Genomic DNA, 12,164 nt, shown 5'->3' with positions numbered 1-12,164 from the left:
TTACTCCCTTCGTAATATCGTTGTTATAGTGCCAAGAGCCCTCGTTCAGGCTTTCCTGTCCGAAGTGCCCGGAGTTGGCCTCGCAACACTATCAGTTGTCGTTATTGTAACGTATGGGTTTTGCTTTGTCCAGGCGCTCCAACTGCTTAACCTCGGTGGTAAGACCAGACTGCACCTGTCTGGATTCCTGCCCACGAGGAATTACAATGGATGTGATCACGCCCCAGATTGTGGCTTTAAATCCATCCCAAAGCGTGTGCAAAGGAGCCTATGGGAGGGCATTAAGGAAGAAGTATTCTACATTGCCCTTCTGGATAACCACTACATCCACCGGATCCTGCAGGGGCCACCAGGTTGGTTGGGTCTTTGAAAAGTGGCTAGTACCCTCCCATGCTAGCTCTAAGTGGGCGTGGTCCGAGATATCCAACAACTCTATGATGGGCAAGCAGCGGAGTAGAGAATGGGAGATCAGGGCGTGGTCAATGCGAGAATAGGAGGTGTGTACATGTGAGTTGGAAGAATAATCCCTTGAGTCTGTGTGTTTGTACCGCCATGCGTCCACTAGGCCCAAGTTCTCAATATCCCTTCTTAGATATGCTGACATGGCAACCGCGTGTTGGAATATAGTCCACTATGGTTGAGGGCGGGGTCCCAAACCAGGTTAAAGTCTCCACAAACTATAATGTCACCCTTCATCCCCCCTAATTGTTAATGCAAGATCTTCCTAAGATATGAGTCCTGCGAAGTGTTCGGTGCATTGATGTTAAGTAGTGTAAGCGTCCGACGTCCCCGAGTGAGGTGAAGGGTGAGGTAGTGCCTCTCCCCAACCCGGACCACTTTAGTGACTTTGGTAGAGAAGCCGGCCTTGCACAGGACACTCACTCCCAGTGCCCTTGTGTTAGTATACGCCCAGTAGCACTTAAGACATCTCGGTGCGCCATGCGGTGGGAGTCAGACCTCATCAAGTAAGACTCATGTAAGAGGATGATATCTGGGTTATGCTGCAGTCAATATCACCAGATTTGCTTGCGTTTGTTCGGAGAGTTTAAACCCCACACATTCAGAGAAATGAATTTAATGTTGTCCAACTATTTGTTGCCTATTGAAGAGCTTATTGTAATGTAATTGCATTTATATAGCACTTACTACCCCTGAGGTGACGTCAAATCACTTTTTTGGTCATTAGCAAGCTACTTCAGAACGCATGTAGGATTAGTGGTGAATTAGTATAGTGAAAATATGAAAGCAATTTGAGTGGATGATATGTTAGTCAGTTATTTGGATTGAGAAAGATAGTGGAAGGATAGAGAAGGGAAAAAGGTTTGCATTTATATAAGACTTGCTACCCCTGATGGGGGGTTGAAGTGCTTTTTTTCAGCGAGTAGCACGCTACTCTGGAACCCATACACTGTATGGCACTCTATAACCAAGATGTAAGAAGCTCTACGGAATGCAACTCGCCTATGTGTGTGGGAGGGACCACATTTCACACCCTGCTCCCAGAGAGAAATTGTCTTAAAGGCCCCCATGTGCTGCATCCAATGCTGGAGATCTATTGTAGGTAACGGCGTAGAAGGAAAGCCATATTACGCTAGTTTATAGTCCTTGCCTTCCTTGAGATTAAGGGTGGCCCCTACTATTCTTGATAAGGGTAACTTAAAGCCTAGATTGAACTGAACGGGAAAAGGGGAGGCAACGTACATCATCAACGGACCAACAGGGCCCAACAGTGTCTTCCACACATTGTGGAGGCCGGCACTAAGTGCACTGGATCCGCTGGAGAAGTCACCCACCTGGGGGAAGAATCGTATGGGGATGGATATCATGGGGGGACAGTAGACTATGTTGACACGCAGATAGAGTCTCTCTCGGTCCCCGCAGCCCGGCGCTGCCAGCAACAGGTCAACAAGTTCACAGGACGACAATCCCACTGGTATGGAAGGCCACACCTGAGTAGCGAACTGTTCACATTCAAACAGAGTCTGACGCAGAGCCCGCGGGAGACTATCCACCTCCGAGGCTGAGGAGATGATGTATAGTGTCTCTTTTAGTTTCCTGTGTGGAAGCTTCTGTTTGTCGGGGCGGTGTGGTTTGACCGTTGTCCAGACCGGGCAGAGATCTTTTCCAGAGGGGTCTCTCAGCAGAAGATGTGTGCATGTGTCAGTGTCATCCGAGATTCCTACCAAGTGTTTTGCATCCATGAGTTGTTTCAGGAAGTGACTTCAGCGCATGGCGTCTGCCTTCCCACATAAACAGTGGCTCCATTGCTATCCGATTCCCATGGAACGGAGTTTATCTGTAACCAGTATGAAGTCTCGTAGTTTCTGAAGTGTTATTGGGGACAAGTTTTATAACAGCTGTACAATGTTTCCCTTGGTCTTGCACCTGGCAGCTTGTAGTATCGCCTCCTTTTAGGTAAAGTGTACTCTGGTCAAAATGTCCAGAGCTGCATCTTCACGCCCAGGCGCCATGCCCACTCTGTGTCCTGTCAAGAGTCAGCCGTGAGGCATCTTCATCCCCTCGAATGTCCTAAAAGAGATCTGCTGTGAATGAAAGGAAGTTATTGCCCTCCGCTACCCTGGGCACCCCTTGGATGTTATTCCACAAGCATCTGTTTTCCAAATCCTCCTGCCTGGATTGTATTTTGAGGTTTTTCTCCTCTAGAGCCTCTACCCTCCGCCACAGCATTTCTTGGTCTTCTGATTGTGCGTCCACAGTAAGTTCAAGATCATCCACTTGTTCCTCTATGTCGGAGACGTTGTTCCGAATGTCTCGGATACATGATTTAAACTCTGCCTTGTGAGAACCAATGTCCGATTTGAATCTCCTGCAGGAAACGTTCTATATAGCCTTGCGCGACCGGAGCCGAGGGTGTGGGTTCCATCTCTGGTGTCTGGGGGAGGGTTGGCACCGACGCTGCTTTGGTCCAGAGTGACATGACTAGATTGTCCTTGGAAGCTTTAGAGTGTAGCATAGTAGCACGTGTCTTTGGTAGGTATAGGCCAGGCGTACAGGTACATCACGCCACTAGGGCAGTGTGATGAGTCTGGCCAGGTGGGGCAAGAGAGTGAACGCTTCTGCAGCTCAACAGCTTCAAGCAGAGATGGTGAAGGTTCAGTTGTGGGTCTTGGAGAGGAGAAGAAATTACCCTCCCGCACCTCTGAGACACAGTAGGCTATCCCCGCCACCTCGCTCCTTCCACCTTTCTTCAGGCAACAAGGTTTCTACTTCTGCAAGGCAGTCCAGGCCACCTTCAGGCGAAAAGGTAGTCACAAGTGGGTGGGGAGGTGCACACACAGGTCAAGGTGGACAGAAAGGAAGGCTCTCAGTTTTGTAGATCTCTTTGGCGCAAGGAGAGGTCCCCGCTGTCTCCGCCCAAGGCTCCCCAGGCGGTCCAAGGTATTTTCAATTATAAGGCTTCTGGGTGACACCCCTGGGAAGCCCCCTAGAAGGTGGACTCAGTCCCGGGCCAATCCCACTCACAGGTGAGTTTGCGGCAGGTCACGTTACCACCCATGTGTCTTTGCAACTGGGCACAACCACAAGGTGTTAGCGAGAGGTGTAGATGCCACAGTGGCCGCCAGGGACAAGCTAGAGAGTTTACTGAGTCACAGGCTAATTATAAAGCCCCAATGGGCCCTTCTCATCTCCTCCACCATGGCCTGGTGACTGCGCCGCCTGAGGAGGGCCGGGGCAACCCGGAGGAGTCCAGCAAGTTTCCCCCTCGTGTATCTTCCAACAGTGCCTGCACCAGGGATGATCTTTTGTCTTGAGGGGTTAACCTCCTTCCATAGTTCACAGGTTTTTGTAGTTGCAGCTTCTTGTCCATTTCTTCTTATGAGCAAAAACATTTGACCCTCTGAAGGCCTGGAGGGCATTGTTGGTATTCCTGGCTCTCACTAGGTTTTTTAGAGGCTATTCACTACTGTAGGGTGGGCTCAAGTGCTCTTCTCTCTTACTTGGATATTGTGCTTCCTACAGAGAACAAGCATTTGCACTACAATAGGTCTCGCATTTGCGAGAGTTTAAGCTATTAACATTGTAAATGATAATGCCTTTTATTTATCTGTTTTGATAATTAACACCTAAATAAAAGGCATTGTTATTTACAATGCCAATAGCTCAAACCCTTGTAAATGCGAGTCCTATTTCATTTCAAAGATGCGGCAGCCATTGTCCTGGGCTGCTTGGAATGAAAGCACGCTTAATGTTACACGAAAGACACTCGTTAAAAAAAATAGTGCTTATTTTTTTTGATAATCAAATTTATTGAATTTAGAACGAACCACAAATTTACATTGGTATCAAAATCAAGCATAATATCATAGTGTACATCCACATGAGAAACGACAGAGACTTGTGACCTGGCTTGGCAGTTTGGTCTGGACTTTTCCCATGAGGCACAGGGTTAAGATTGATTTGCATATGGCTGGGTCTAAACGGGGGTGGCATGATGAGCAAAAGAACGATGGATTTAACCCAGATCTATTGACCGGGGGTGAATGTTTGATTTGCTCTGAAATCTGTCCATCATGCGTGTGTCTTTTACCTTCTGGCCTACAGCTTTTTTTTAATTCCTAATTTGTTTTACTTTAGTAGTTTGGTTTAGGGTTGTGTGGCCTTGTTGTACATAATTTCTAGCTTTGGCTTCCTGATGTGGGTTTACTGTGTTTGGTACCAGAGTACAAGCTGACCCCCACCCCCCCCCTACCCCCCCCCCCCCCCACTCCCCACCTCCATGGAGACACTGTGTCTGCTGTGTATGTAATGTAAATATATTTTCTGAAGAGAGCTATTGTGTGCCTGTGACATTTAGTCATTCCAGTACATTAAATTGATATATTTCTAAGGTGTGTTTAGATCCATGTGCTGGATAAAAAAGATTAATACCAACAACACATGAAAGCCAATTCTACTTTTCAACAGGGCCAAGAGAAAATTGTCTTGTTACAGTGAGTCTGCAAAAACAACGCCTGCTGAGAAAAGATGTTGAAAGCGCGTTGCAAAACTGGTTTAATGGTAATGTGATCTGAGGAATGCTTCTGTAAACAATGTTGTAAAAAGCACTTCCACTTTTCCAAAGGAGTGGGTGTAACATTAAGACAACACCTGTCATTTTAAGTGAAGCGAGCTGAAAAGAAAATGATCCCAAAGAGGACACAGTAAGTGAAGAAAAGTGTGGCCATTTTCAACAAGTATGTGTGTGTGTGTGTATGTATGTGTATATATATATATATATATCCCAAAGATGTCCTGTGCACAAAGACGCATAAAGCCCTCCAGTGGGTTTTGTGATTAAGCAGTTAATTGTCTTCTTTTGTCAAGCCCTTCTGTGGGCCTCGGGATACATTGCCGGTTTAATTTTTAAAAAAACTGGAGGGCTTTTTTAAGATTTCAAGACTACAAAACTACGGATACCAGAATCCTCAAATGAAATTAACTCACCTGTCACACCCACCAGAGGGCGGAATTGGAGAATAAAGGTCAGCCTTGAATTCATGTTTGTGATTAAAGTGGACTGCCTATGAGGAAGGGGCCAAGGGGCCCTGAAACGCGTCAGGCGATATTATTCTGGATGTCATTTGCCGGTTTCCCCTGATTAAAGCATTTGGAAGAATGTGCTTGCTGTCGAGTGCGTCTTTGTTGTTATATAATATAGTTAAAAACTTAAAAGATCCCGAAGGCGAGACCTATTGGCTATGCCAATGCTTGTTTTTAATTGCCATTCATGTTTCCCATTGAGAGTCTGATTGCCACCCCTATCCCGCCCTTTGCGACTTAAGCACAGTCCACCACTCTATCCGCCATCCTAATATTTTTGAGCCATTTTAAGATGAATCTGTGCACCGCACCCAATTTTGAATGCCATTTCTCATATTTGAAGAAATCCTGGGCAAAGATTGCTGCCATGAATGTACACCCGCCCATAGTCACCATCTCTGAAAAAGATAGCCACTGGACATGTGCGGGAGGCCATCTTGCAATGGTTAAAACAAGAAAAAAACAAGCATTTGCAATGCAATAGGTCTCGCAGTTACACGAGTTAAAGCTATTGGCATTGTAAATGACAATGCCGAAAGGCATTGTTATTTGCAATGTCAATAACTCAAACTCGCGTAAATGCGAGACCTAATGCATTGCAAATGCTTGTTGAGATGGGTGTTGGTTGTAGATTGACCTACATGTGAGGTGTTGGATAAGGTGTGTAAGATACAAAGAGTGTGAGACTATATGCAATCACACATACCTGCCATTCTAAGAGGGGTCAGTATCTTAAGGATGAGACAGTCATAAAGTGCATAGGATGTGGATAGCTGGATTCCACCAAGGAATATGTCGTATGGAGTACACCCAGCAGCAACAAAGGCCCAACCTCTAGATGTACTGCTAAACATTCACTCACAAGCTGTAGCAGAACCCCTAGAGACACTGGTATGCAGTCAGGTTATATACTGTGCAAAATTATCCACACAGAGGCACCACATGCCTCCTAATGTCCTAGAAGTTTAGGCTTCTGAATTAAAAAAAATAAACACATTTAAAATGAATGTGCATTGCAAAAGTACTCTTGAGGATCGAATTGATAACTTCGCTATCTACTCAGGAATGTCCATATCTGTTAGTGTTTGCATACAAGAATGACATTGCACTGTATTATCAAAACAAGTGTGTCCATGTTCCACACTGTCTAAAGCCAAAGGCAAATTATTATGATAACCACCAACTATGAAAATGCTTTACATTTAAATTACTTCCATTTGCTCTTGGGCCGCTTCATGGGAATCAGTGCTTGAAGCAAACCTGCCTTCCAATACATAAGCCTGTCCAATGTAAAGTGTTAATGATAAAAAGACCAGCAAATGAATCATGCCATATAGGTGGCACATATTTCACAGAGGGACTTCATCTCTAGACCCTCTGCTCTTATGATACTTTGCTGCACCCTAACCCAGCCCATCAGAGACAGACTGTAGAAAGATTATATTGAAAAGTGTCTAATATGTACGACAGGATCTAGAAAGAAGAATGATGTGTCCACTACCCTGAAAGTCAGTAAATTACTCCTAGAGGAGTAAATACTTGAATTCAAAGCCAGATAATTAATAATGATCGGTGGAAATGTGGAATACTTACTAAAGTCTCAGTCCTTAGCAGTCATGCGGCCTACATTCTGGTCTATCATTATTGCCCGCTATGCTACTTCAGAACAACCTTGTGCTAATGAGACTTTGCATCAGAGAGGTACCGCTTGACATATGTGGTGCACTTACTGCATTACAATGATAAACAGTGAAGGTGGAATGATTGCAAATGTCGCAGTCACTTGTGCTAATTTGCAGTCCATAGTTTTTTACTTCCTATATCATTTCAAACAGGGACCATGCCTCACCAAACCAAACTTGGTTCTGCTACTGTAGGAACTGCTCAATTCAAACTGGCAGTCCAAGCCCTCTCGTAGTAACCATTGGCCAGGTTCGGCCTTGTTGGGACTTGTTATTGGGGTGCAGCTGAAGTCGTATGGCAAAATGTTGGATTTGCATATTACATTTACGGCATTACACTGAAACACAGAAGTGAGGGATGGAACACTTTGTTAAGTTTCAGCCACTTCCAATTACTTTGGGATGCGTTTCAGTCTTTAATTTTTGCCAGTCCAGGCAGTGGCAAGCCTTATAAAAATCAGACTTGGTCCTTCTCCAGTCAAAACACTTCATCCAAAACTCCTAGGCTAGCTCCCCTCCGAATTGAAGCTCAAGCAACCACAGCAGGGCCGGCTTTAGGGCGGTGCGAACGGTGCCACCGCACCGGGTGCTGACTGCCGGTGGGGGCGCCGTATACTATTGTTTTAAAAGCATCCGTTTCTTTCCTCTTAGCCTTCAGCAATTTTCAGACAAGTATGAGTGGCGCTAAATAATTAATTAAAGGCATCTAAGAGAGAGTGGTTATGGAGACTTCAGGGGTACTGTGAAAGGATGGTAGTGAGGCAATCCGTGGTGGAGGTGGTCACCTAGAGGGGGGGGGCAGCATCCTGGTCTTCATCCCCTGCTAGATAGGATTGGGCAGCGTCTCCGCCTCTGTTTAATGGCTCATGGCTTCCGAAGTGGGTGGGGTGAGGCTGAACATGGGGTGTCCTTTAAGAGGCCAGCAGGGAGCCAGGGCCTCTTTTGTGGTCGCTCACACACCTAATGCCTTCTATCGGCTTCCCCCAAAACGCACGGACGTGGAGCACATAAACTACAGGGCATTGGTGACTTGCAAATACTGCACGTAATGAATGGCCTGTGGGCGCACACATGGAACGAGTGATGCCCGCTCCACACATGGAACGAGTGATGCGCGCTCCACACATGGAACGAGTGATGCGCGCTCCACACATGGAACGAGTGATGCGCGCTCCACACATGGAACGAGTGATGCGCGCTCCATATTATAGGGCCTGTTTTATTAGCCGAGGCGAACGTTTTAGAAGCCGAATTGAAAGGTTCTCCTCAGTTCGCACAATATGATTATTGGATACAAACTGTTGACACCAAGAGAGCCCTGATATTTACAGATTGATGTCCTGCGGAACAGGGTTGAAAAAGCAGTGGGATCTTAGCAAGGACATTTTTATTGTAGCTGTGACATCTGATAGAGTATTAGTATGTGTAAGCTTGTATAGCCTATCAATTGTTTTAAGGTAATGAAATGAATCGCCTTTGACTTTGTGACATTTAAGATATCAATTTGATGTGTTTGCTTTATAAATGATAATAAAATATGGCTAGTTTGCTAAAAAAAAAATGTATCGATGCCTTGTTTTATTTGTTATTGTTCAGAAGGATTGTACTTCGTTTATGTTTCAACTAAACGAATCATAACGCTTATAATTGCATGTGTTTTTTTTTTTTGTCAATATAGTCTTCTAAAGCCTTCAATGTTTCCCTTTCCCAGACACGGTTACAGCTGCTTGGGTGTCGCTATACTATTTATCTTATGACCCTGTACTTTACTTCTGAAAGTTTATTATATTTCCTGTCTTCTATTTGTGCGAAACTTCTGTTTCCTGAAGCGTTCTCTCACCCACAGGTCCTGTTGGCGCCAGATAAAACTGCCAATAAATAATTAAATACATGGCATGTGTATCAATACTTACCTTTTATGCACACATTTACTCTGGTAGTAGGAACTATATAGGACGGTTCCATCTCTGTTTTGCCTGTTAAATACGCTCGTTCCTTAAGAGTATGATATGGAGGTTGCATTATTTTCTGGCACGTGACATCCCTCGTGACGTCATTTTGCATTGGCTATGGCAGTTCATTCCCCATTTATGTTGTAAGATGTGTGCCCTAATGCATAGTCTTGATTTGCTGAGGGCCTCACTGGTCCTTCTGATAGTTCTGCCCTGGTGTGCGTCAGAGGGTATCTGGGGCAGTCACTTCTCTGCCCCTCCATTCTTGGCTGTGACGCATGCTTCTTGCTTGGCTGTTATTCACAGCATCTGCGTGGGCTGTCAAGCCTTGAAGATGGAGTAACCGTGCACGGACCATTACTTGGAAAAGTTGCCTTATTTATAATGAATGAATCGCCTGCACCAAGTGGCCTGTCCTGTTCGCTGTGTCACAGTGAGATGGGGATTAATGCCACGGGCTCCTGCTGTGATCAGGGGCGCCTGTTTTCTAGTTTAAGTTGTGTTTAAAAGCACCCACTGCAACCTTCCTGACCTACAGCACATTTCATCCAACAATAAAAATGTCAAGCCTACTCCCGTGATTGATGTTTTTCATGGTGATTGATGTTTTTCATGGAGGGAGAAGGACGTTTTGTCTAGTGGAAGTTTTGACCGGGGGATGTTTTGATTCATCATAAGGTAGTGCAGAGCGTTAATGTGCCTGCTGCAAAGAATGTGTATCATGCAAATCACGAAGTGAACATAATGTAAATAGGTCAGTGGGATACTGCTTTTGTCCGAGACTTCGTTTTGTTACTTGTAGTTTATAAGTTAAAATACTAATAAAAACAGTGAGCTAACTGCCATCAAAGAACTGAAATGCATACTTCAAGTACAGATTAGAGCGTATGGATTTTTCCCCAGACTTTCAATATTCTAATGTTCTACAAAGTGATGATTTGGGTAGAAAACAATTCCAATTATTAAAGCTAATCCCTAACCATGGTCTTACGTTTTAAATTCGGAGTTTGTGCTTCTCCAGTCCAAGCCCCCCTAAACCTTACTGCCTACCAGCATGGATGACATATAAATTCTACCACTCTGTCTTATGTAACGTTTCCTATACATTGATTTACACACATATGATTGAGTAATGTGTGTACAATGTAAAGTGCTCTGACACCCTTCACTGTTATGAGTGACACTATAAAACGAATTAAATGCAGCTGAGTGAGAGTGGTTATGGTGGCATAAGGGGTAGTGGTAGTGCGGGAATTCGTTGTGCAGGTGGTCATGGGGGGGCGCCAAAAAACATTGTCGCACAGGGTGCCACCAGCGCTAAAGCCGGCCCTGAACCACAGACCTGTTCTAGCACTGTGTTTCAATGTGATGGGCCAAGAGCAACAACTATGCTCAGACTTTGGTATCAAGCTAGCTGTGTCACAGGACGTAAGCTGGCCCACACTCTTGAGGCCCAAAAAGAACAAAACTGTCTAGGGCTGTGTATGTTCTTATATAGGGGGAGCTTGTCTGGCACTTCAAGCTGACTGTTCCTGTTGGAGCAGGACCATGTTTGATTTGTACCTAGGTGAACCCTGTCTGGAGTGGCATGGTGGGGAAAGAAGATGGGCTCAAGTGCAGTTTTTAGTGATTGGCTGTGGCTCCAGTAAGAAGGAATGAGCAGAATGCTGAAGGTGTTGCCATTGGTGGAGTCTAGATTTAGCTGTCACAAAGTTTAGAGTTGATTGATAAATGGTCATGTGCTTGATGAACAGTGATGTGAAAAGCACTCTGCTTCAAATCAGCCACTAGTTTGTGTCAGTGTGTTGCACTGACTTGGCATCGTACTAGAAGTCTGGTGAAGACCTGAACTGCAGCATTTTGAGCGAGTTGTAACTTATTTTTTAGTTAAGCATGGGAGCCTAGGTAAAGACTGCCCTAGCTAAGGCGAAACTGTGCTAATGCATTAACAACCACACTTGGTGATCAGGGTGGATAAATGGTAGTATCCTTTTTGAAGAAAAATAGTGCTGGAAACTTTGGCCACCTTGGTTTCTAGGGACAGGTCATCTTTGATGTAGATTCCTACGTTGCACTACTGTTTTGATTGCTTTTGGGGAGGGTTGTTGAGGGGAGCCCCATACAGTTAGCCACAGGTTTGAGTTTCAGTTGTGCAAACATTGCTTGTGTTAAGGGGTGCCTTCTTTGCAGGAGTGAACTTTAGAACGGTGGACTGACACCCAGCAGGATACCTGTGGTAAGCAGTCCGTTATTGTAGTTCCTCCTTCTTTCCCAGCTGAGGTTCCCTCCATTTGAGAGAGACCAAAAACATTTGGGCGTTGTCCTCATACATGTAGAACTGCACCCCATAAGGTGGAGCAATGTAGCCATAGCAGCATGTCGCTGTATGCAAATGGTGCCACTGTTCACCATTGAGGGACACCACGGATAACTGTCTTGGGTTCTAAGGTTTGTGGTGGTAAAGTCTCCTGCCTCGTCAGCCACCATAGGCTCTTTCGTAAATGGGCGACGGGGCAGCACGAGGTGTAAACGGAATACTTGCTGTTTTGAGACAACCCCCTCCCTCCCCTAGATAAGGGTGTTTGTATTGAAAGGATCCAGAGGGAATAATAAAAGTCCGGCCGAACTGGACTTTTAATGTATGAATTATGAAGCAGGAACTCGCTAACTGGGATGAATAGAGTGGAAGTGGCAAGTGATAAGACAAAGCAGAGGCTATTCCAGTGTATTTGTGTGCGAGAGAAGGTTTGTTTGCATTTTTCCTCAGTCCTGTCCTGGCCTGCCCAGCAGAGCGGCCCTGCTGAGTTTGGCAGAGTGCTGCTGGCTGTGGCTTTGATCACCGAGTCCAAGCTTTGCGAGCAGAGCTGCCGTCACCTTGACGCACTCCCGCGCAGTGATGGGTCCCTAATGTGGGCTGCTTTCACTTTGAATCCCCGGTTACGTAACGCTGTCATAATCATCAGACGCCTGATATCATCAAATGGAAAAT

At 45.3% G+C, this 12,164-nt stretch overlaps 1 protein-coding gene across 5 annotated transcripts in view; it reads left to right on the top strand.

Annotated features, from left to right (window-relative positions):
* HVCN1 (hydrogen voltage gated channel 1) overlaps window positions 1–12,164 on the top strand; it is a 246,507-nt gene that overhangs the window by 68,504 nt on the left and 165,839 nt on the right. The window contains exon 1 of one of the 5 annotated variants that reach the window (XM_085636319.1): window positions 5,140–5,162. The exons of the other annotated variants lie outside the window; for them this stretch is intronic. The gene's annotated coding sequence lies outside the window, so the exon portion shown is untranslated. Of the gene's footprint in view, window positions 1–5,139; window positions 5,163–12,164 lie in introns of those variants that run through there. 5 annotated transcript variants of the gene reach the window in all.

Source organism: Triturus cristatus, chromosome 11 (genome assembly GCF_964204655.1).
Source record: "Triturus cristatus chromosome 11, aTriCri1.1, whole genome shotgun sequence".
Lineage (NCBI taxonomy): Eukaryota > Metazoa > Chordata > Amphibia > Caudata > Salamandridae > Triturus > Triturus cristatus.
This window is presented reverse-complemented; position numbering and strand designations above follow the sequence as displayed.